Here is a 26,584-nt window from a genome sequence, read left to right on the forward strand (position 1 = left end):
TTTAGACAAATTTAAAAAAGTTAATGATGTAGAAAAAGGTCAGTGGTGGAATGAGTACAGATTTGTTTTTCTTAAGTAAAAGTACTGCTACTGAAGAAATAATTAACTTAAGTACTAGTAGAAGTACTGAGAAATATTATGACTCAAGAAAGAGTAAATAATTAGTTTGCTAAAATACTACTCAAGTAATTACTTTACAAGTTACTTTATGAAATTGTATTGTTTATAATATATACGCTTCCTTTTTTAGAACACAAAGAGTTTTGTTCTTGAAAGAAATGTATGTTTCCTTTCATCAAGGATGCATTAAACTGATCAAAAATAATGCCAAATTTATGAAATGCTAATTATTATTACAGTTTTAAATAATTGTTTTAAGTGGTATTTATTCAATTTTTTTCTCACCCATGATGGCAACCATATACTGTGTCACTAATTCCTTACAAAAGCATTCTAAAGTGCTAATTTGGTACTCAAGAACATTTTCTTGTTATTAGAATAATTGAAAATGGTTGCACTACCATGCGGAAATCACAATACAGCGGCTTTTGGTCCCATTTGCTGAGGTATTGAGTTCTTATAAGTTACTTTACACTTGAAAGTGACATTTTGGTTTTAAAACTAGGCAATAAAGAAACACATTCTCCTGAAAGTCTATTTTCCTAAAGTCTATTGTTTAGAGAGACGAAGGCCATTCCATGCATTACTATTTTGAAAAAATAACCTCTAACCAAGATAAAGAGGGAAGTGGACGGATAGAGGCACAACAAAAAGACATGTAACAGACTTCTCACAGGTCCTAAACTAGCAGCTTCTAAATGCCAAAGACCTGCATTGCCGCAAGATAATTCTTGGACAAGCAGACATTTTATGAATACAACATTTATTTAAATAGAAGTGGCCATATGTAACAATCTTAATGTCTCTAAATCATCTCAAAACTACATAATGTGCATTGTGACTAAAACACAATCCTATTTCAGGTTTATTCTCATTCACGGATTTGTATTCATTCTGTACAAAACTAATATAATGCAATATCACAGAGGAGGAAATGTAACCTCTATGATATTGCAGCAATTATCCAATGAGATTATTAAGCAAACTGTTATCAACTGAATAAAATAAGGCGTAAAAAAAAAACTTTACACAGTGTTTAGTGAGAGATATGATTGATTCAAACACTAAAAGTAGTTGTTCTGTATATGTATAATTGTATATGTAGTCTGTATATGTATAATTGTATTACAGTTGTAATAATAAAGTCTTAATTAATATTTTGGTTATTTAACATATTTAAATATTATTATTAAGTAAATTGTAGCATTTGGTTACATTATGTTTTGTGATTTCTCATACCTTCTTTATATAACATCCATCCCTTGTGCACTTTTGGCCTCTAGCGGGTGAGGGTTATCAGACAGATAAACAGCAACACAAGGCAGTGAAGTACAGTACAGCTCTGTGAGTGAGTGTTACCTGCTAGGACAGTTTATTTTGAACAAGAGTGGTGAACGGCTACAGAATTTAACACTGATTACAATACCGGACTGATGCAGATTGATAGAAGCGGAGAGCTTGTCTGCGCGCGAGAAGGTGCGAGGAACCGGACGGCGGGGGAAAAAATGATGTGCAGTAAAAAGTCAAAAGAAGATCACAAAGTATGTAATTGTAACTATATCAGATATTACAAATAAAACATGGGAACTCATTGCGTGGGTATTTTTACCCCCATAATTTGATATTTTGTGTCCGTTTCGGTGGCATTTTTTCCCAGAGTCCCGTTAATTTCCAACACTATTGGCATTATATCTTTCTAAGGTTGTATAAAAAGTTTGTTTTAAACATATAGTAGCAAGTAAACAAGATATCCCCACATATATGTCAAACAGTGCCTACATTAAAAACAAGTGAAGTTTGATTAGTGGTTAAACGTGTTCAGACCGTTCCCTCATACCTGAATGAACGGCTGCTTTCCAGAATAAAATGAAATATGCAGAAAATCACAGTATTACATTTCTTGTATAGTGACAGGGCAGAAAGTCTTGGAGAAGCTGGAGGAGAGAGGACACCGGCGGCAGTTTATGCAAGCTGCTCTGCTCATGATGCTGTGCCATGTGGGCTTCCGTCGTGCTGCGCACAGGAAGTTTTAGTTTATAAAATGATTTAGCGCTTATAAATTGCTGATTTCTTCATCCCAAAAAAACTCTTATTGTTGTACTTTGTAACTGTGTTGAAAAACAACTGTAGCAAAGTTAAATACTTAATTCTTAATCAACTTCAGTATAATCGCTGGCCTTTTCTGCACACTGTGGCACCGTTTTGTGGTCCGTTCTGCATAACGCGGTGGCTCATTTTAGCTTATTTAGCCTGTTTCGCAGCCAACCCACCGGCCTGCAAACATATCCCATGGCCAGTCCAGCCCTGTATATGACAAAGGCTGTATATACTGAAAAGGCAAGTTCCACCCCTGATTTATATGCATATACACTGTTGCTTATGCTTTTGTCAATTCATTCATTCATTGTATATATGTATACAAAATATCTTGTCTCATCATGGCACATCTCTCTTTTCCTATGTGCTATTATTAGATGAGTAGATGAGACTGCAAGCAACTCCAGATGTTTCAGAGAGAGTGAGAGAGAGAGAGAGAGAGAGAGAGAGAGAGAGAGAGAGAGAGAGAGAGAGAGAGAGAGAGAGATGCTCCTCTGACCTCCCTCCAGGAGGCTGGTATCATCCTTTCCTCATTCACCCCTCTCTGTTCTGCCTGCTGTGAAAGGAGTTCACACTGGCTGCCCTGGCAGCTGAGCAGCACGAGATAGTAGGACTGAGAGGGACTCATACTGATCCCTCCACCACACAGTGACTGTCTGATTAGTTTCACTATCTCGCCATCCTTTTCATTTTCTTTCCAGCGCTCTGTCAGAGACCCCGTCCCTCCCTCTGCCCCCCTCAAGATCTCCCTCTCTCTTTCTCTCTCTCTCTCTCTAATAATCTGCTCAGGTGTCTCAGCAGCTGGCAGATCATGATTCTGGTCTTAGAGAAAGCTGGCTCTGGCCAAAAAACCCAGCTTCATTTTGAGTCTCATAAATAAGCCCCGGCTCTTCTCGTCTGCTCTCTGGACTAACTTGAATCTGAGATAGCAATATTTCAGCCCTCAAGTTAAAATCGTATTATTGAATTATTATTATCTTACTAAAATATATGCCAGTGCGACTCTTTGTTATGAGAATGTGAATAAAATGTTTATTTAAATTATTCTCCAACACCATGGTAATGGTTATTTTACATTAACTGTTATAAGTTGGTATTAGCCAGTACTGTCAATACAGTCGACATGAAACTGCATTCACAACCCATTTTACTTTCATAATGTTACATATTTCTGAGAGATTGGATCATGAAATGTTGATGATATTATGAATTAACTATTTAGCACAGCCTAGCAAAAAAATTCATTTCAGAGGCAGAGCAAGTTATTACATTTTGACAAAAGACAATGTTTTTATATTTAAAAATAATATGAATGGTGCAGAATGAGACCAGGAACATTTATTGAGAAAGTAAATGGGGTCAATTTTGATTTCCGATTGTGTGTTATTTCTGGTTGCAGTCGATATCTCTCACCTTCCAATGGCCACGATCGCTGTCTTTCGTGCCTGGGTGCTGCCCACGGCGAGAAATCCTTTGTGGATGTGTCATGTCCTCATTGCGAGGCCATGACCATGGCAACGTTGCGGTCGAGGCTCGCTTTCGTAGAAAGCAAACCACCCCAGCAGCTCCCTGCCTCGGTCCTTCTACCTACGGGTATGAGGCCAGCGCGGTGAGCACTGGGGGCTCTGAAGGCCAGAGCCTATGGCGCCGCCAGACAAGCTGCCTCCGCCCAGAATGCCATGGCTCTCCTGCAAGTACTCCAAGCCAAGGCGCTAAAAGAACCGCACGAGGGTAGTTCCACCCCGGGATTGATGAAGGAGCTGTGCTCGGCGACCGACCTTGCCCTCTGTGCAACGAAGGTCAAGGCGCGGTCTCTCGGGCAGACAATGTCCACTTTGTTGGTCCAGGTGCGCCATCTGTGGCTTAACCTGGTTGAGATGCGCAAGGCCGACAAGACATGCTTCTTGAACAGCCCATCTCCCAGGGCCACCCTTCCGCGGAAGCATGCAACAGAGCATGTCCCTCTAGCCTAGATGAAGATGGAGTTTAACAGCCCCTACTTCATTGTACCGGAAAAAAAGGAGGTGGGATGCGGCCAATCTTGGACTTACGAGTTCTTAACCGGGCTTTACACAGACTACCATTCAAGATGCTGATGCTAAGGCACATTCTAGTGAGCGTTCGGCATCAAGAGGGTCGGGTGTACCAGTACAAAGTCCTCCCTTTTGGCCTGTCCTTGTCCCCTCGTGTCTTCATGAAGGTCGCAGAGGCTGCTCTTGACCCGTTAAGGGAAGTGGGCATTCACATTCTCAACTACCTCGATGACTGGCTAATCTTAGCTCACTCTCGAGATGTGTTGTGTGCACACAGGGACCTGGTGCTCACGCACCTCAACCGGCTAGGGCTTCGGGTCAACTGGGAAAAGAGCAAGCTCCTCCCGGTTCAGAGCATCTCTTTTCTCGGTTTCGAGTTGAATTCAACTCGAAGTCTCGATGACGGAGTGCCTCAGGAACGAGCATGCCCAATCGGTGCTGACCTGTTTAAAGGCATTCAGACAGAAGACCGTGGTCCCACTGAAACTATTTCAGAGGCTACTGGGGCATATGGCATCCTTGGTGGTGGCCACACCGCTTGGGATGATGCATATGAGACCGCTTCAGCCCCGAGATGGGCATGGCACTGCTGGACACATCGCTTGGCCATCATGCCAATCTGTCGCCGCCTTTTCAACCCTTGGAACGACCTTGTTTTTCTACGGGTATGGGTTCCACTAGAATAGGTCTCCAGGCATGTTGTTGTTACAACCAGTGCCTCCAAGACGGGCTGGGGTGCTGTATGCAACGGGCACGCGGCCGCCGGCCCCTGGATGGGCCAACGGCTACATTGGCACATCAACTGCCTCGAGTTGTTGGCAATACAGCTTGCCCTGCGGAGGTTCCGGATGTTGATCCAGGGCAAGCACGTGTTGGTTCGAACAGACAATACAGCTACGGTAGCACATATCAACCGCCAAGGTGAGCTATGCACCCCTCGCATGTCAAAACTCGCCAGCCGTCTCCTCCTCTGGAGTCAAGTCGCTGCGAGCCACTCACATCCTGGGCGACCTCAACTCCATGGCAGACGTGCTGTCAAGACAAAACACCCGCAAAGGAGAGTGGAGACTCCACCCTCAGGTGTTTCAGCTAATCTGGAGTCAATACGGGCAGGCACAGGTAGACATGTTCGCCTCCACAGAATCCTCCCATTGCCCACTCTGGTATGCCCTGACCGAGGCTCCCCTCAGTATAGACGCGTTGGTACACAGCTGGCCACCTGGGCTACGCAAGTATGCATTCCCCCCAGTGTTGCACAGACCCTGTGCAAGGTCAGGGAGGACGAGGAGCAGGTCAACCTAGTGGCTCCCTACTGCCCACCCAGACTTGGTTCTCGGACCTCACGCTCCTTGTGTCATTGCCTCCCTGGCAAATTCCCCTGAGGAAGGACCTTCTTTCTCAGTGACAGGGCCCCTTCTGGCACCCGTGACCAGACCTCTGGAGACCTCAGTGGCCTACCACCATCACTCAGGCTAGGGCCCCCTCTACAAGGCGCCTGTATGCCTTGAAGTGGTGTCTGTTCACTAAGTGGTGTTCTTCCCAACACAAAGAATGCCAGAGATGCTCAGTGCTTTCCTTTCTGCAGGAGAGGTTTGTGGGATGGCTGTCCTCCTCCACCTTGAATGTGTACGTAGCTGCCATAGCTGCACACCACAACACAGTGGACAACAAGTCCTTAGGGAAGCACAACCGGATTATCAGGTCCCTGAGAGGCGCTAGGAGGTTGAATCCCTCCAGGCCACACCTCGTTCCCTCATGGGACTTCTCCATAGTCCTGCAAGGCCTGCAAGGGGCTCCCTTCGAGCCCTTAGAGTCAGTAGAGTTTAAGGCACTCTTCTTGAAGACTGTCCTCCGGAAGGCGCTCACCTCCATCAAGAGGGTTGGGGATCTGCAAGCGTTCTCTGTCAGCGAAACGTGCCTGGAGTTCGGTCCGGGCTACTCTCACATGATCCTGAGACCCTGACCGGGCTGTGTTCGCAAGGTTCCCACGACCCCTTTCAAGGACCAAGTGGTGAACCTGCAAGCACTGCCCCAGGAGGAGGCAGACCCAGCCTTAGTGTCGCTGTGTCCGGTGCGCACTTTACACATCTATTTGGATCGCACGCAGATCTACTACTCTCCGAGCAGCTCTTTGTCTGCTTTGGTGGACAGTAGAAAGGAAGCACTGTCTCCAAACAGAGGATCACCCCCTGGATCAATGATGCCATAGCTGTTGCCTACCAAGCTCAGCATGTGCCGCCCCCTGCAGGGCTACAAGCCCATTCCACCAGGAGTGTGGCAGCCTCATGGGCTCTGACCATTGGCACCACTCTAGCTGAACTTTGAAGAGCAGCAGGCTCGGTCTGCACCTTTGAGCCGGTCTCGTCCCGTGTCTTAGCAGAAACGAACGGGTAAGTCCGGGTCGACCGGCCGGGTATATCGCTTGAGCCTAGCACCTGTCGGTTAGTGAATTCGCTCTTTTTCTGGGGAGAAAAAGATAAAAAGTGAGACAACTAGGGCAAGCCTGTCCCTATCCTTTGGGTTGTTGACTCGTACCCATAAGGGCTGTACGACATTTATATTAGCGTTAGGGGAGGTTACGCTGGCTATGCAGCACACAGCAGTCTGCCCGTCTCGCACCGCCGATCCACATAACCCAGTTCAGCTAGTTGTGGAGTTTTGTAGGGGACCCCTAGTGTCACTACATCAACACAACGTCGAGTGAGTGACAGATAGGGAATGTCCTGGTTACTTCCGTATCCTCCATTCCCAGATGGAGGGAACGAGACGTTGTGTCCCTCCGCCACAATGCTGAACTACCGCCGAAATGGCCGGGACCTTATTCTCGTCTCCTCAGCACAAAACCTGTGAGCGGTATGCACGTCTCCCTCCTTTATACCCGTATGTCTGAGGGAGGGGCATGCAAATACCACTTGTCAATTCACATTGGCCTTTTATCAAAGATCAGATGTGTCTCGGGCTCTCAAGAGTGAGCTCTAGTGTCACTATATCGACAAAACTTTATCATGGTACATTTTTGTAATGAGGAATAGTCAATATGTGCCTTTTCCCTATGAAAATCACTGTTTACCTGGATGGCTGTGATTGCAATGCAAATTTAACACATAACAAGCAGGAATAACTGTGCCGTGAATCCCCTGAATAATAATAATAAAACAAAAATGCAAATACACTCCACATCTGATGTCATAAATCTCCAAAATTAGCGTCTGATCATGACCTCTTGCATGATCCATTAGAGGCAGCGGAAATAAATGAACTCATGTTATGTCAACACTAATCTTTCATCGGTCTCCACTTAATAAGAAAAATATTATTTCCCCACCATGATTATCAAATGAGGTGTATCACAGCTGAAAATAAGCCATTGTAAAGTTGCATTTGCAGCCGTGGATGTAGTTTAGCTCAAGTCATGCTGTGGCGTTAGCGTTAGTGTTAGCGGTGGGCTGTTTTGCCTCAATTAAGTTACTGTGCTTTTGACCGCGTGGTGCTTGCATTCTTTGGATGAGTCAGTCCGAGTGTAGCTTGCGGTAAGGTTAAACTGACATGCTCTGTTGTGATACTGCGGTCGGTAGGTAAGCAAAAGTTCTGTGGTTAGAGCAGGAGGTTGCAGACTGCTAAAAGAAATGTTTTCAGAAAACAGCGTGCTGTAGCCTCTGGGCAGTGCAGTTCAGAAGCACACATTTGTACCCGGACCAGAAAAGGCTATATGTGCACTTGCATGCAAGAATTAACGCAGCGTGTTTTTCATCTTACAAAACCTTCACATCTGATTAAGATAACCCTAGCTTAGACTGCACGTGAGTAGACAGTAATGGTGAAATAAGATCTGTGGATTCAAGGCAGAGAGTTGCAGTTGAAAAGGAGGGTTAAAGGTTTTTTCTTGTGGAGTTGACATAGTGTGTGTGCACATGCGCTATACTACTGTTTGTCTCTTACCAAGATTGAATGTTTGTACCGTTTCTAAACTTTGCACGCACTGCGCATATACCACCACTATGCCACTGGTTATATAGTTAATACTAATGAGTAAATCAGAAAACAATAGCGAATGCCATAGCTAGGGGTGGGACTGAGCTGGGACTTGGCGAAATGATATACTGTAGTATTGTAATGATATCTGAGCAGTGATATGATAATATTGCTAATATAGCAACTTTTTTTCTCATTCACATTCTCATTTAAGGTCTTTGGTTTTTTTGCACAAGGAGTGCTGTACTTCCTGCTTTACTTCATTGCAGAATCATATACATAGCATTGAGTGCAGGTACAGCAGTGTAAAAAACAAACATAACAAATAACTTTAAAGACTTACTGTATATTCTTAGCGCGTTCCTGAGTATGCATTTTGGTAGAATATGCATTCTATATAATATTCATATAATATGAATAATTGAGTTCATTCAATAATATGAATGTTTGTTGACCTAATGCCGCAGTATGTTTTGTCTTTTCACACAATTGCTCTGATTGGTGCTCAATCTCTTTTTCTAAAACAAATTATTGTAAAACAATTACAAAAATAATGATTCTTGGTATTGAGATACAGATACAGTATTGTGACATAAAATACTGCAATATTTACTGCAATATTTAATATTAAACACGTTTAATACTTAACACTTTTAAGATACACTTTGTTTTTCCACAGGCAATTATGTCAAGCATACAGCTAAACATTCTACATTTTCAAAGGATCAACTTTTGATTGCAAACCCATATGGACACGTTCAGTGTATGCACACTTTCAACTGCTTTGATGCTTTTCAGTCCATTTAAAAACATTCACATGTGCAGACGAGTCTAGAAAAAAATGTACTGTACTCGAGTGACGAAAATTTCGTCATGCGTGTACTATTCATTTTTCTAGTCCCAGAGCGCGTGACATACTGTAGTGGCACATGGAAAACAGAAGTATACTTTGGCATTTACTCTCTACAAAAGACAGCACTCAAGAATTGAGTGCTAGAGCATGTACGATTTCACTCTGTGATTTCCTAGTGTGACCCCAACCAGTCACTGGAGAGATCAACATCTCCGAAGTGTCAAAAATCAAACTGTGAAGAACTGCAACAATCGTTGGAGGAATTAAGTGGTGTTAATGACACCAGCTGCCACCAGACAAGCCTCATCCTTTCCGCTCTGTGCCCTGAAAGGCATTTCCCTCCCTTCTATGAGGGATTTTCTGACCTTGATCAAACCTGTAAAGTTGGACGTAGAAGATCCATGCATGCAGTAGAAGATATAACCTCTTCTCAGTGATAATTTATTGAATGACTTTATTGTAAGCAGAGATGGTTTATCATCTTTGGCAGAGTAGCACATGTTCCTGGACCAACATCCTTGTCGGTCCCAATACCATGTTGTTCCTCAACTTTGTTGTATGCCTTTTAAATCACCATGTTTTGCCTCTTGCCTATGATTCTCAACAAGGTGTTCTAATATATCCACTCTTGAACCAGCATGGGTGTATCCCTTCCCAGCGAGGACCGAAGGTATGCCAAGCTTCCATGTCTGTCTTCGTATAAACACTTCAGCCCTAGTCAAGTGTCTCCACCTCCTGATTAATTCAAGCAAATTAATTTATTGTAAACAACCCCTGTGGGATGGAATTCAATTGAGAGGGGACGCAGAGCATCCACTGGTGCCCTCGAGGAGCCAGGCGGAGGACTGCAGCCGATAATGGGCTCATTAGCAGTCTGTCAGTAGCCATCCCACGCACGGCAGAGCGAAAAACAGCTGATCCTAGCCTATTTAACTCTTGTATCTCTGAAAGACTGAAACCGCAGCTCCGAGCTCATTTCGTCTTTAGAAACTGTTAGCCTATTGAACGTTATTTAAGACAATGTGAAATCGAAATTGTCCCTTTTTTCCTTATTAAATGGTTCAGGCCTTATTTAGCGTGAATGATCTGTGCATGTGTCACATTATGGAAGTTGAATATGTTACAAATGGTGATTGTGTTGTCTTAAACACTACGGTAATGCCTTAATGCACCCTGAAAAGATTGCACTGCACTATATTGTTACACTTTGAGGTACCTTGTACCAAAAGTATCCTGGAATGTACTATGAATTTAGTACAAAGTTCACTGTATGTTCCTCTAAACCCAGAGAAAATGAGGAGGACAACTTCACAGATAGAGATGCCACATATGTGAAATGAGGGTCCAACTAGAGATCACCATAAGGAAATAATATCAGTCTATCTACAACATACCTAAAACAACATGATCACCTAATCCAGTGCAACTGGTTTTTCTGGAGTAATCCAAGAGTTGTTGTCAAAGACCACCCTGACTGGAGACAGGACAGATATATCACAGAAAAGTGCCACTTTTTTCAGTAATTCACAGAGGGACTGTGGCAGCCGGTTTCTGTCAGCTTCAAACCATTACTGAATTAACAAGTCCCCTCAAAATACACACGCAAAAACCTTAATATGGATCAGTTTAATATATACACCGAAGAGTGCAGGGGCACAATATCAAACCGTAAGCGCACAAGCCTGTATAAAACAATCATAAACCAATTTAGAGCCATTCCAGGCAATTTCCTGTGGCTTCCATCTGAGAAGAGGACTTCAATAAATCACTCCGACAACAAGGGGAATATCTATTTCCAGGATAAACAGACAAGTCTATTGGGCTTTGTTTCTTTGAAAGCGAGGGAGACGTTACAGAGGGAGTTCAAATAAGAGAAACAATGGAAGATTCAGGATTTTGAAAGAAAAAAAAAACATGATGGTTAGTACATTTTGGCATGATTTCATTTTTTGGTGAACTATCCCTTTAAGCAACCCTATTCGGAAGTATTTCAATCCAGCATTGAAGCTTGCCACTCAAGGGAAGTGTTTAATTTCAGATTGGTCAATGGAGAGCTCTGGCTGATCGGTTCCTCATCAAAATACAGACACTTACAAGACTGGACGACTGAAAATAAATGTTAAACCCAACATTAAAGGTCATGTCTACATGGAAAAACATGTTCTGTAAAACTCTAATGGTGCATGAATGTCGCACATGAATCTTGCTAGACTTTTCGCGGGAAGGATCCCATTTACACGACCAATATTAATACACTTGTTAAAATCTAGACACAAACTGCTCCCACTAGCAATGAACGAAATCCAAAAGTGGGCCACTTTCTTCGTTAGCACAGCGTATTATGACATTATGCTCTAAAGAATGACTCAGCCTCAGTTTGGGAAGTAATTATCGGAAAATGGGCCAATGTGATTGGTTTCACTTCAAATTTTAGATTTCACTTTTGGGAGAAGGTTTAAAATAAAATATTGCCACATACCCATTTTTTTACTGGGACATTCTTACTCTTTTTAAGATTTCTATCTATTTAGCTACATTACAGTTTTTAGACATAAAAAAAACGTATGTCATTGATGATAGGGTTGGGTATTGATACAAATTTCCCGATTCAATTCCGATTCACAAGCTCTAGATTTGATTCAAATCCAATTTCGATTTCAATTTTATTTGATATATAAAAAAATATATATTTCAGTTATAATGTCCAGTATGCTTAAAAAATAAATAAATCCTCTCGCAGATAATGCTTTTACTTATACTGGGGACCTTCTTGCTAGGTAAATTACAAAAATAATAATTTGACTATTTCATTAAATGTATTTTTTTATTAGCTTTTTAAAAATGAACAAATAATGAATTCCATCAGTAAATATGACATTATATTGTATATATTATATTTGGTTGCATCTTTATTGTTTACATGCATAATTTGCACTATTTTCAAATATATACAGATTTGTTGAACGCGTGCTAAAAACTGATACTGTCTCTTTAAGAAAACCGGCATTTCTGCAAAGAGCATCTGTAAATTAGTGCAATCAAAGCCTTTCTAGCAAGTCAGTCCACTGTCGGCCATCTTTGGAATGCTCTTGGATTTCCTGTCATGCCAGTGCAGCTCCTATCTACTTGAATTGGGAAAAAACGAAATCTCAAAAAAGGTTGGTCAAGATTACAATCAAAGAACTGTCAGCAATAAAATGTGATAATATTGGAAGCATAAATAGTTTTTCATTACTTCATTTTACGCTAAAACACGCAATTTTCCTAGCTTGTATAGCTAATGCGCATGTGTGTTATCCAATTGATTGACAGGTGATGTCTGTATCTAAAAGGTGATTGGCTCTTTTACCTGTAAGGTGGGACTTCTTTCTACATCCATTGACATCCGTTTTTGGGTGCTAGAGCTTCTTGTTTGGGCGTTCCAATTTCTCCCATTCATTGATATAGAGGTGGCCCGACTCTGCTAAATAGTCTCTGGTCCATATTAACGAGAGCGAACTCAAATGGCTTTACCTCATTTGTGCGTGAGTAATTCGAATAACATTTGTATTTTTGTTGTTTATCAACAAGTGATTGTAAAAAACAGAAAGGAAATTAAAAGAGACATTATTCAATGAAAAAAAAAAGGGTTGCGTTGATCTCACCTTTGGACACACACGGAGAGAGTCAAGCTAAACTTTTACTCTCAAATCGGTGCTGAACGACTTTCCCACTAGGCATTACTACACAATCACTGGTAAGTGAAATCTGAACAGTTACCAGCCAGTGGCTGATAAGAGACATTTTTAGTCGCATAGCGCAAAATTTGGCTTCAAATGCAAGCGATTTCTGATCATTGTAGAAAAGATTGTGCATACAGTAAACATCGATCTTGAGATTTAAGAATCGATTGCCACATCATTCAAATTAAGAATGATGCATCGGAAAATCAATATTTTTACCCCATCCTAATTGATGTCAAACCTGATCTGGCATGTCTAACTGTGAACTACTGTATTTGTATTGAGAACTACAGCTGAGGCCAAGATTATCAGTTAATAATGACTTAAATTGTAGGCTGTTCCTCACATAAAAGTATACTATTGCTTCAGAAAACGTATTAATATAGCACACAAATCCTATGGACTACTTTTAAGGTGCTCCATTTGTGTTCCATGAGAAAATAACAACATGCAGGTTTGGAACAACATGAGGGTGACTAAACGATGACACAATTTTATGTTTGGGTGAACTATATCCCTATGAAACTAGAAATAGCATAATATATGGTTTCTGATTAAGAAACTTTTGCTTTTCCAAAAAACTGTCATCTGTAAAACTGTAATTGTGCTTTAAGCAAAGATTAATAATCAACAAAATCAAAGGAGCCAAGTCACCAGACGTAATGTCTCGAGCAAATACAAACAGACTTGCCAAGAACAAAACACAGGGACCAGAGACAGAGAGCCCTGTTTGACTTGTTACTCAAACAAATCTCCAATCCTCCTCTACACGGAGAGAGTGTTTACCTCAAATTAAATTTGAGCCCTTCCAGGTATTAATAATATGGAGACATTTGGCAGTAAACAATTTGATAAGCATTAAACTCCCCTTGTGCTCGGTCTAATTGAAAACATCAGATGGCCCCAAGCGGCTGTTTGCTCGCTGATGCTGTCGATGTTGTCGTTGCTTGGTTAGTTTTATTAGAGCAGGGATGTCAAACCAATTTCTTTGTCTTTGGGCATTTTCTCATGTTGGCGATGTGACTGAAAGAGACAAACAAATAAATGTGTTTATGAGATTAATTGGAGAGAGGTGGAGAGAGGCAAGATTTACAGCCAAGGAGAAATTGGTACTTTTATCCACCAAACTGACAAATTGGTCGCTGTTTCGGAAGGAAATTGGTATTTTAATTCACCAAAGTGGCATTCAACTGATCACAAAATATAGTCAGGACATTAACAATGTGAAAAAGAGCACCATCACTATGAGAAATAGACACCTCACATGTCCTCCACTGACAGCTTCATTGAATTCTACCCGCTCAACACCAGTTTCATGTACAACAGTAAAGAGAAGACTCAGGGGTGCAGGCCTTATGGGAAGAATTGCAAAGAAAAAGCCACTTTTGAAACAGAAAAACAAAAAGAAAAGGTTAGAGTGTGCAAAGAAACACAGACATTGGACAACAGATTATTGGAAAAGAGTGTTATGGATCTTAACCCCATTGAGCTTTTGTGGGTTAAGCAAGACAAGACAGTCACATCTATGGCGAGTGCTACAGGAAGTGTGGGGTGAAATGTCACCTGAGTATCTGGACAAACAGACAGCTGGAATGTCAAGGACCTGTAAAGCTGTCATTGCTGCACATGGAGGATTTTTTTTGATGAGAACTCTTTGAAGTAGTTTAATTGTATAAATTTTTTTCAAATTGTAATAGTACATTTTCACATTATTGATATCCTGACTATATATTGTGATCAGTTGAATGCCACTTTAGTCAACAAAAGTACCCATTTCTTTCCATAAGAGCAAAATCTGTACATTATTCCAAAATTTTGGCCACAAGTTTATACAGTATATATATATATATATGTGTGTGTGTGTTTTTGTGTGTGTGTTTTTGTGTTTGTGTGTGTGTGTGTGTGTGACGATATCATCAAGGCCGGAAGTGGAGGATTCATCCATAAGCCTTTAGAAAAGAGTCGGAAAAGGAGACACAGAAGACAAAGAGAAGAAGGAAGGGGAATATATCACCATGTACCAAGGTCTGAACCAGGGCCAGGGAGAGATGCTCAGCATTCTAATGATCTTCCTCCCTGCGAAGCCATATAAACCCTCTCTCCGAAAAAGAAAGCAGAGGTGATTGTGTGCGGAACCTCACCAGCTTCTCTACAGGAAGTAGGGCAGGTGATTTTAGGTGTGATAATTATGGTCATAACTAGGCATGAGGGATAGGTAATGGCCCTTCTTATCCTTCATGTGGAGCGTCGACGGTCGTGGCAACTGTCGCGGGTAAATAACGTGATTATGTTCTTTCTTCGTGTACTGCTCTGACTACTGTATGAACCGCAACGACTGTGGAAAAGGGCAACGGGGGAGCATGGCCTTTGAGGAAAGAAGTTAACGAATGAACTTCATTATTGAGGAGCATACCGGGGAGACCCCCTGGAGCATGTGATGTATAACCCTGTGTCACAGAAACATGCAATGCCCTCCCCAGCGCACACACTCGTTCCTACACATCTTCAATTCCAAACGACTATATCAATCCTGATAAAAGGGATGGGTGAATGAAGAGAAATTTACTTAAGAAAGGTTGAACATTCAGTGTTATGTAAGAAAATAGCAGCTGTACATAACGAGAAAATTGAAATTGAAAATTCAATTAGAAAATTCTGTTTGGTAATGTTAGTGACACAGTTATTATACACTTCACCTTTAAGATGCTGTGGAGAAGAAAAAAAAAGATGGAATGGGATGGGATGGGCAAACGATAAAAAGGTTTTCTAATATGGTACATAAAAAAAGACAAACACTAAAAAATAGCAGAAAATGAAATAAAAAGATGAAATTCAAAAACAGATTTTAAAGAAGGGATTTGTAAAAATAAAAAGTTTTCTAAAGATTGTGTGTAAAACATATAAGAAGAGAAACACAAGAAAATGGGAGCGGTACAAAACAGAAAAAAAAAATGGAATGCTTGAAAATGGCAGAAAATGAAAAAGCGGTAAAACCAAAAACGATGAAAAGAAGCGATGGGTTAACAATAAAAAGTTTACTCACGATGGTGTGTGAAGAATAAAAAAAGAAACAAGAAAATGGGAGCTTTACAAAACAATTGAATACCAAAAACAACTCACAAAGAAGGTACATGTCACGGTTTCGTGTCACCCACACCATGTTTCGCGTCGTCTGCACCGTGTTTCGTGTTGTCCGCCCCGTGTTTTCTGTTTCACCCGTCACTAGTCACTTTCCGTGTCACGCTCCCTGGTTGTCCGCCCGTGTTTTCTGTTTTACCGTTCACGCTCCCTGTCATGTCTTCCTTGTTGTCCGCCCGTGTTTCACTGTCTCTGTGAAAACTACACTTCCCTTCTTCCCGTCGTTTCCGGCCCAGTCTGCGTGTTATAGTCCGCACCTGTTCGTCATTTTGTTATCACCGTGTCTGTCCATTTAAACCCCGCTGTTTTCCCCTTCCACTGTCGATCGTTGACGTTACATGTTCTGTGTTAACCTCTCTCCCTGCTGCTCTTGTTCCCAGCTCTCAGCCTGTTCGAGGATTTCCCTACCCTTCGTGTATGGTCGCTGTCCGCACTCCTCCTGTATGTTATCCAGCATTTTAGTTTCCTTTTCCCATCGTGGACCTTTTATTTTCCCCAGTGTTTGTGTTATTTCAAATAAAGACCGCTTTTGGATCCACACCTCCCGTCTGCCTTCTCCTCCTTCCACACAATCGTTACAGTACACGCAAACGATTAAAAGTATACTTACGATGGCGTGTGAAAAATAAAAGAAGAGAAACACAAGAAAATGGCAGCTGTACATAATGAAAACATTTCGAAAAACAAAAATAACTATAAGAGATGGGTTAACGATGAAACGGAAATGGCAGCTTTATGTAACAAAAAAAAACTTTGTAAGAAGGAATGGGTAAACAAAAATTTAGTTAAGAAGCCATTTTAAAAATAAAAGAGGCGTTACAAAAGAAGTTGGCATCTACACATAAAAACTATTTCATTTCATTTCCATTTTTCATTTTTGCTACCAAGAGAAAAGAAGGTTCTTTGATGTATGAAAGTACTTTCCTAGTTATAAGGTCAAAATGTTTTTCAACCACAACTGTGACATGGAATGACTTGCTGCCGTTTACGAAGACTCATTTGTTTAAAGTCACAGGTGCATCACAGTACAACTTCAACCACATTGCCCTACCATGGACCGCAAAGACCCTCCACATCTCTGAGTACAAACTGAACTCATTTATTGGCATCTGCATTGTCTTTGGAAAATTTTACCTTTCCCTCCAACTAAAACACCATTATAGTTATAAAAAAACATAGCATTGGGAGAGGCTTTCTCTTTAAAACTGAAGGAGTTCTTGAGGCTACAAAACTCCTTGATTTGGCCCAAAACAATCGTCTATTTATTTATTTCTCTTTCTTTCTGTTTTAAGCTTCTGGTCAGAGGGATTTCAGCTTTTCTGTTTTATTGTTGACTTATGAGGATGCCAGGGGTGTTTGGGAGCTATTTATCACAGGCCTGGCTCATCCTGTACCCTAACACATTAGTAATGTTCTCCACCGAGGAGTAGGTCTGTCACGGCTCTTCCCCCAGAACCTTTGAACAAGGTAGGTCATGGTGAGGCCTCACGCCTGCCCCACTTTTAGTCTTTCACGGCACCTTTAAGTTCGCTCAGGCCCGCTGCGGACAAAGCTGACCTATGGGTATTGTGAGTACAGAATGAGCAACGGTGGAAAAAGATACCATCCAGTGTTTACAGTAAGGAATCATCAGCTAAAATCTATATTCTATATATAAAAGTACGCATTTCACAGGCACTTTTCATATAGTGACTTAAAGGGTTAGTTCACCCAAAAATGAAAAAGATCCCATAATTTACTTACCCTCAAGCTATCCTAGGTGTATATGACATTCTTCTTTCAGCCAAACACAATCGGAGTTATATTAAAAAATATCCGGCTCTTCCAAGCTTTATAATGGGAGTGAATGGTACCTTAGATTTTGAATCCCAAAAAAAGTGCATCCATCCATCCATCAAAAAAGTAATCCATACAGCTCTAGCGGGTAAATAAAGGACTTCTGAAGCAAAGCGATGAGTTTTTGTAAGCCAAAAACAAATTAGAAGACAACAACAAGGATTTTAAAGAAAAATGTCAGATGATTTCGAAATAAGAGAAGCGGAGATTGAGTTTTTTTGCACAGCCCTATTGGTTTGAACCGGAGTACATTAACCAGGAACACCGGGAGATGGAGATGGAGGAAAAAACAAAAGAATCTGGTAGACGGAGAGTACGGGAGACGTGGTGGTGCTCAGGCAGGAAATACAAGGTAATGCCAACAGAGGCTGAGAGTGTTTGTTGCCATGAATGGACGATTGGAATGACTGGATAGACGCACGAACACACCATTTTAAGACAAATACAAATCTAGAGTATAGCTAAAACAACTCACTTCTTTTCGCCGTTTTCCTTTGCTGTAAACAACACACGCTTCCGCATTCATCACTTCTCACCGGAAATTACGCCATGCCAACATCATACACCGGAACTCGACTCTCTTGTGAATGCGCGGACGGCCATTACCGGAAGCCAGTGATTATAATTTATAAAGTTATAAATCTGGATATTTTTCTTACAAAAATACATTGCTTCGCTTCAGAAGGCATTTATTAACCCCCTGGAGGTTTTTTGGGCTTCAAAATGTAAGGTACCATTCACTCCCATTTTAAAGCTTGGGTTTAGGATTGAGTTTGGCTAAAAGAAGAAAGTCATATACACCTAGGATCGTTTCAGGGTGAGTAAATTATGGGATAATTTTCATTTTTGGGTGAACTAACCCTTCAAGATCGTCCATACAGGAAGCATTCTTTTGTTCAACAACAGATAGACAAAGCTCAGTGGAATGGAACAGAACACTTGGGTCTCGAGATGCATTTTCTGTATTGAAATTTACACAATTTGCAGACACATTTTACATAGTGACTTAAAGGCCATTCACAGAATGCATTCTGGCTTTCAAAAACTATTTAAGACAATGAAGAGTTCTTGAGATATGTTTTTAAAAGTTAGACTATTGACTTGACAAAGCATCTTAAAAACACAGTGCTCATGGCGTGAAAGTGTTGCAATGGTCAAAGACTTCTACCTTTAAATTAAATCACCAATTAAATAATAAAACACATCTTGTGTTATACCAGTTGAGCTACAGGTACACAGAAAACTAGACATGCATATTTTTACTGTTTTAATAATGTGATAAACACAAACTCATTCACCATTAATATGGATGTTTATTGGAAAACATGAGGGGAGAAAATATGTTTCTTAAAATCAGTGAACGAACCTTTATTGAGGAAAAATAAATAAAACATTAAAAAACCATCATCCAACCTTAAGACCACTTCTTATGTCTCATCCTCTGTTCAGATTTGTCATTTCTTTTTTGGTTTGGACGACAAATGCTGTTTGAAACCAAAACATGGGATTAAAGGATAAAGTTGCTGCATGTCGACCTTGAAGCGGTAATCCAGTACATTATGGGGTAAACGTACATTTGTCTTAAGCACACAACTCCTCCAGGAGAGCAATCTATCTGTGTTATTACATAGACTTAAAGCAACACAAAATGAGACACATTGCCTTCTGCAAATCAAACTTAAAATGTATGAAATGTACTATTAAAGAAGTACTTCCGTGGAATAAAAAAAATTAAATACATTTTTAAATAATTGTACTGTTTGCTATTTTCTAATGTGAATCCAATGCAATTACAATGAATGGGTAATGAGGCTTCCAAGCTTCAAAAAGGACGCAAAAGTAACAGTAAAGTATTATAAAAGACGTCAATATGACAAAATTGCTCTCAATGATTTGTTCACGATCCATATTGATCTGGTTCTCAAGTTCATCTCACTGACTCAATGATCCAATCAATGATCCATAATGACTTAAATGTCAGTGTGGTCCTCAGATGAAGCTATAACATGACTTCAGAGGACTTGGAATAAATCTTGATACTATTCTGGTGTTTTTGTGCCCTGTCTGATTCTTTAAAGCTTTAGACCCCATTCATTGTAATTAAAAAACAACCAGTATAATTCTTAAAAGGCATCAATACAGACAAAACAACTATTACTATTAGTATTCAAGAACAATTCACATAAAAAATTATTGAGTTATATTTTACAGTTTGTACCCTTTAATGTGTTCGTCCAAAGTGTACGGCAGGGTGCGACTGATTTGAATTATGCAAGCAGAAATTAAAGAGGTGAGTTCTTTAATGACCATGTGGTGAAAAATGAGTTTGATCTTTGGAGCGAGTTCACCACATCATTAAGGAGTCTGCCACTTAATCAGAATGAATACAAAGGTGCTAAGTGTGCAGGTGGAGTCGCACTGACAAGCCTTGATACATTAAAACACACCGTGAGACAGAGGAGAGCTAGTACAGGAGAAGGAGTAATGGAGAGAAAGAAAAAGTGAGAGGAAGAATCTGAAAAAGAACAAAACTGTTCTATTTCAGTTTAGCACACTCTCCTTCTTCTGTATTAATGACAACTTATGGTGTGTTCACATACGACACAAAGAAAATTTTTCGCCTCGCATTGCTCACATGCGTTTGACGGCTGGATTCTAAAGTTGTGTTACTCGCCCACGAGTATTCCCCCTTCTCTTCCGGAAAAGGACATGAGTAGAGACTTCTACGACTTGGTTCAAAGTAAAGTACAACCAAAAGCTGGTATCAAGTAGACGCGCATATTTTCAGAACTTACCAGGTAGTCCTAGCGGTAAACTTCCTCGTTCACTTTCCTCCAAGCGATGTCTTTTTTTGTCCGGTCTCTGTACATGTATGACTTTGTGTCATACAATTCCGGGTGCCCACACACCGCTACAACAATTTTTTCATACATTTTTCCAGATTTCTTCTGCTACTACATCAGTACGTCAGTGACATCTGGACAATCTCAATGCTGATAGGCTTTTGCGGCAACACGTTATGCGAATTTCTTGCTCGAGTTGAAAAATGTCAACTTGCGCGAATACACGAATGAAGCAATTTTGCGTGTTCGAGTCACGTCATTCGCTGCATTCGCACTGCCCGGCACGAATTTTCGTCTATTCGCATCTTTGCATTGACTTTTGTATGTAATCGCGCCGCACGAAACACTCGCTAGCTAATGGTGAACACACCATTAGTCTCATAGAATGAACGTTACTCTAACAACATTTTTTGCAAGCTGAAATTTACTTAACAAATTCTATGTTTAGTCACAGTTTCCTGGTGAAATGTATACTAAAGGAGCAACAACAACTGTGCATTTCATTCACTTCCACACAAATCACGAATATAACGGCTAATAACATAATGATTTTAATATTATTTTTCGTTCTATTACTCACACACTGCTGTTATAATTTTAAAACACGTTTTCTTTAATGCTTCATTTGAAAAACGATTCATTTTAAAGCTTGCATTACAGACACCTACATTTACACATTTATTGCAATGTCTTTAGCCTGCATGGTAGATCACCTACATTTACATTTATGCATTTGGCAGACGCTTTTATCCAAAGCGACTTACAGTGCACTTATTACAGGGACAATCCCCCCAGAGGAACCTGGATTTAAGTGCCTTGCTCAAAAACGACAAACAGGTGAGAACAATGATTGAGGGCTGGCAGTGATGAGGGCCGGGAATTGTGGGAAATGTAGTTCATGACAGGTGACAAGAGAAACAAAGGGCAGACAACAGGGGATCGTAACAACTATACAGTCACCTAATCACCTAATACAGCATTGGACTTTGGACTCTGAAGTACACCATTTGAGACCAGCCAATCACGCAAACTGACATAAGAGATGAGAGTGTTACAGAAGCAACCCAAAATGACATGGTTTCTTCAGAAAATGTGCTTTTTATTTTTTCATTTTGTTTTTGGACACTTTCTTTTGGTTTAGGTGTTGCTTTAGGGTAAGGATATCTGTTTTGTGTATATCTCTCATTAGATTTTAAATCACTATTGGCTAGATACATTTGAACTCGCTTATGCCAAGCAAGGTTTGAACATCAACCGTAACAAAATCAAACTGAAATTCACAGCTTTTTAATACTTCTGTGTACAAATTTGAAGGCTGTTTATTGGATCAATACAGGGAAACGTCATATTATGGGACTATGCATTACTTTACGGAGAGTTTACGACCTATTAGTTAAGTCTTGCCTTAAAGGGTAACTAAACACCTGCTCAGAGTCTGACTCCACCCACTAGAAATATTTGAAAATGCTGGAAAAGTGGGCAGACCCCGGCGGAGATAGAGAGCGAACGAGTCGTGAGGGCTGGCTGAGGGGGCACCTGAGACTCGTAGTGACGGATTAATTGACAGCTGCTGTCAGACTCTATGTTATTATTATTCCTCACACGGTCGCAAGACGACATGTACATCAATCTGGCGTGGTGAGCTGGAACCTGCTTACGTCAGCTGTCACCGCTTACGTCACGAAGTACCGCAAACAGCCAATAGGAAAATTCAACTGCAGTAGCCACCGTTCAACCTGAAGAGGGCAGCACTCAGATGTTTTTACACCATATATTGTAGAATTAAAACACTTTATACACAAATGTCAAAAAAATTACTTGAATCAATGACCAGTACTAATAAAGCCCCATGCCTACAGATCATTAACTAAAAAAGTTGGTTTAGGGTTTAGTTACCCTTTAAGAACAGGTGATGCAACCAAATAAAGCACCGACTTACTTACAAACAAACTTGTAGTTATTAAGCCCTTAGTGTGAACTTTATGTCCCAACTTACATGAGATTTTAAGCACAGCTGGTGCAACCCTACCCTGGTCTCTTCCAAAAAAAAGTTCCATTGTGTTATGGACACTAACAGAATGGTCATAAAATTATATTCTTTGGAAGTAGCATGTGAATGCGCGGAATACAAATATTGTTAATATACAGTAGCAGAACACTTTTTTGAAAGAAATACAATGTCGGGTCAACTAAGAGTGTACGCTATTGTTTCACTCTATGGCTTCCCTGAAGCAACACATAAAATGGCATTTATAACCCATTTTATTTATGTATACAGTGATGCATTTTTAGGGCTAAATTTTATCCATTGGGAATTGATTCGTTGATGAAAAGTGGGCCATAACAGAATGGACCCTGAATGCAACTTCACTAAAACATTGACTAGATAGCTGTTTGTCCAATGGATAACGTTATGCAATAGCATGTGAGGTCTAGATTACATCAACGAAAAAAAAAGAAAAAAAAATTCAGAGGGAGAGCAAGTTATTACATTTAATGAAAGATTACTAAGACATTTTTTTTCTTTGCTTTGGGATAATGCACACTGATGTATCAATACAATAATACCAGGAATGTGAACTAAGAAAGTAAATAGTGTCAATTTAGAATTTGCGTTGACTTTAATCATCCTTTCTCCATTCTGTTTGACTGATCGAACACAAATGGCTCTATTCACTCCGAGACAGCTTATGCAGTCTCTTCTGACTATAAAGTGGTTTTTCAATGGTTTCTAAAGTATCTCTAATTCAAAAGAATAATATCTCTGAAAATCACAGTCTTTTGCATGGTTTATTCAGCAAAATTACAACTGAATAATTTAGAAACAGAAGTTTTACATGACAATTATAGTTCACATTATTTTAGAAGAGCTAAACTGTCTCTGTACTTCTACAGTTATTGCCACTGTAAATCACATAATATGGGTGTTTTGTGAAGAGGCAGAATTTGGTGGAGGCTGACAAATGAGCATATGATCATTTTCTTTTTTTCTTAGTGACTCAAGTTAGATTTTACAGTAAAACACTGATTGGAGGAATCAAAAAGGCATAAGACATATGACGTCTACTGTATGTCTGAGAATTTGAGCTGCATTTGTATGGGGCCTGGTGTGTGTTAGTCTCAACCTAAGATGGCTTGCCAATTTAGTCTATTCACTGACCGCCTGGTCCTGTATATATTGCATAAAACTAGAAGGCACATTCTCGTTCTGACAAGCTCTAATATGTTTGGCTGACTTTATGCAACTCCCCAGAGTAAGGTCATATCAGTCCACTTGAAAGCAAAGTCATGTTTGCAAGGTATGTGGCTGATAAAATGAGCTCTTTTGCCAACAATCATTTGATTTACCAACGTTTGCCAGAATAGTGGCTTCAAATCTTTGAGTTTTGTTTGCGGTGCTTAGCAGCCAGGTAACTAGTTATCCATTCTGTTTATATTTATACATGTATATAAGTGTACATTGCATTATCATTATTATTATTATTATTATTCGTGCCATTATATTATTGTGGTAAAATCTATTAAAGATAAAACTGCCCCTAAACAGCACGCCAAAACAAAACAAACTGTGGTCGGTGGCATTACATGTCGGTCGGACAGTCTCTTCCCTCTACGTAGTCAATTCTGTATTGTAATGCTAATGGCATAGAGGATAAACACTTCAGCTTTAATTAATTAACTGAAGAAAAAAAAAAAACGATTTGAAATAAATCCTGTAAAATCCCTCAGTTGTGTGCTTGTGTTAAATTTATTTTAAATGCAATTCAGTAAATTCCTCTTCCTGTCATTCCCATTAAAATTCCAACTTAAGAATGAAAAGGGAACCAATTCTAAAATTCAGAATTTCACCCAGTCCTAGTCTTCGGTCTGTTTGTGTATGTGTGCTTAAACACGTCTGTTCCCATAAAGCTAATGATGGTGCAAGGACATTTCATAAGCACCATCATCAGCAGTCAGCCTCCATCAGTGGCTTTCATATCTGCCAGAGCCAGACATCCTCCACTTCTGTCCTGCCACATGAATCAAAGCCCTCATTTCATGCTGACACACTGCACTTCTCTGCCACTGGACAGCTGTGCGAGACAGAAAGTGATGAGACACAGAGAAAGTGGGGAGTGACGGATAGCCCAAGCTAGCTTGTACAAGGCCGTATGACTTCGCAGAGTGCTGTGGCAGGTGTGGCAATGGTACCGCCCCCGTGGCGCCAAGTGGTAAACCGCATGCCTGGTCGGATCCAATGGAAAAACCTCAGCCAATGCAACCGTATGTTATTATCTTGAATGAAAACTAAAATTAAAACTAGACGTTAAAATTTTTGTTAACTATTTATTTTTTCCATAAAATACGAACTAACAATAATAGTTTTCATACAAAGGTGTACACTACAGTCTTCAAAGACAAAGGACATCTGGCTCTAACAAGGACAGAAAGAGATGTGGAGGGCCAGATGTAAAACTAAACAAGAGGATAAGTACATCAGAGTCTCTATTTTGACAAATAGATAAATAAGAAATTGGTACTTAAATTCACCAAAGTGGCATTCAACTATAGTCAGGGCATTACTAATGTGTCAGGGCATTACTAATGTGAAAAACAGCACTAACACTATTTGAAAAAGTAATTTTTGATCAAATCTTGACAGGCCCCATTTCCAGCAGCCATCACTCCAACACCTTATCCTTGAGTAATCATGATAAATTGCAAATGTGGTACTAGAAAATCACTTGCCATTATATCAAACACAGTTGAAAGCTATTTGGTTTGTTAAATGAAGCTTATCATTGTCTTTGTGCTTGTTTTTGAGTTGTTACAGTATGCAATAGACATGTCATGTCTTAAGGTCAATATTAGGTCATAAATGGCAAAAAAAAGAAACAGCTTTCACTAGAAACTCAACAGTCAATCATTGTTTTGAGGAATGAAGGCTATACAATGCTTGAAATTGCCAAATAAACTGAAGATTCCATACAAAGGTGTACAGTACAGTCTTCAAAGATAAAGGACAACCGGCTCTAACAAGGACAGAAAGAAATCTGGAAGACTAGATGTACAACTAAACAAGAGGTTAAGTTCATCAGAGTCTCTAGTTTGAGAAATAGATGCCTCACATGTCCTCCGCTGATAGCTTCATTTAATTCTACCTGCTCAACACCAGTTTCATGTACAACAGTAAAAGAAGACTCAGGGGAGCAGGACTTATGGGAAGAATTGCAAAGAAAAAAGCCACTTTTGAAACAGAAAAACTAAAATAAAAGGTTAGAGTGGGCAAAGAAACACTGACATTGGACAATAGATAATTGGAAAAGAGTGTTATGGATCTTAACCCCATTGAGCTTTTGTGGGATAAGCAAGACAAGACAGTCACATCTATGGCAAGTGCTACAGGAAGTGTGGGGTGAAATGTCACCTGAGTATCTGGACAAACTGACAGCTGGAATGTCAAGGATCTGTAAAGCTCTCATTGCTGCACGTAGAGGATTTTTTTGATGAGAACTCTTTGAAGTAGTTTTATTTTTTTCAAACTGTAATATACATTTTTCACGTTCTTAATGTCCTGACTATACATTTTGATCAGTTGAATGCCACTTTGGTGAATAAAAGTACCAATTTCTTTCCATAAGAGCAAAATCTGTACATTATTCCAAACCTTTAGCTGCCAGTGTGTGTATATATATATATATATATATATATATATATATATATATATATATATATATATATTTGTTTTTAAGCTTTTACAACCTACCATTATAAATCATAAAAATGAAGATAGTGACAGTAAAAACCCAACGACACTAGACACGTAACAGTGTTAAAGAGTGTAATGATACATACTGTGCATTGGTAAAAATTTGGTATACTATTTACATAATTGCTATCAGTTACAGATGCCAATTACACATAATTGCAATTATACAAATGTGTACAGTGAGACGCAAGTTGAAAAGAGGAAAAACTTGGTACATTTGG

General features: G+C 40.0%; 1 protein-coding gene across 1 annotated transcript in view; it reads right to left on the reverse strand.

The window, feature by feature from the left end:
- The window catches only part of LOC127640192 (nuclear receptor ROR-alpha A-like), a 429,438-nt gene that overhangs the window by 93,629 nt on the left and 309,225 nt on the right, over positions 1–26,584 (reverse strand). The window lies entirely within an intron of this gene.

The sequence above is a fragment of the Xyrauchen texanus genome, chromosome 49, assembly GCF_025860055.1.
Source record: "Xyrauchen texanus isolate HMW12.3.18 chromosome 49, RBS_HiC_50CHRs, whole genome shotgun sequence".
NCBI classification, from domain to species: Eukaryota; Metazoa; Chordata; class Actinopteri; order Cypriniformes; family Catostomidae; genus Xyrauchen; species Xyrauchen texanus.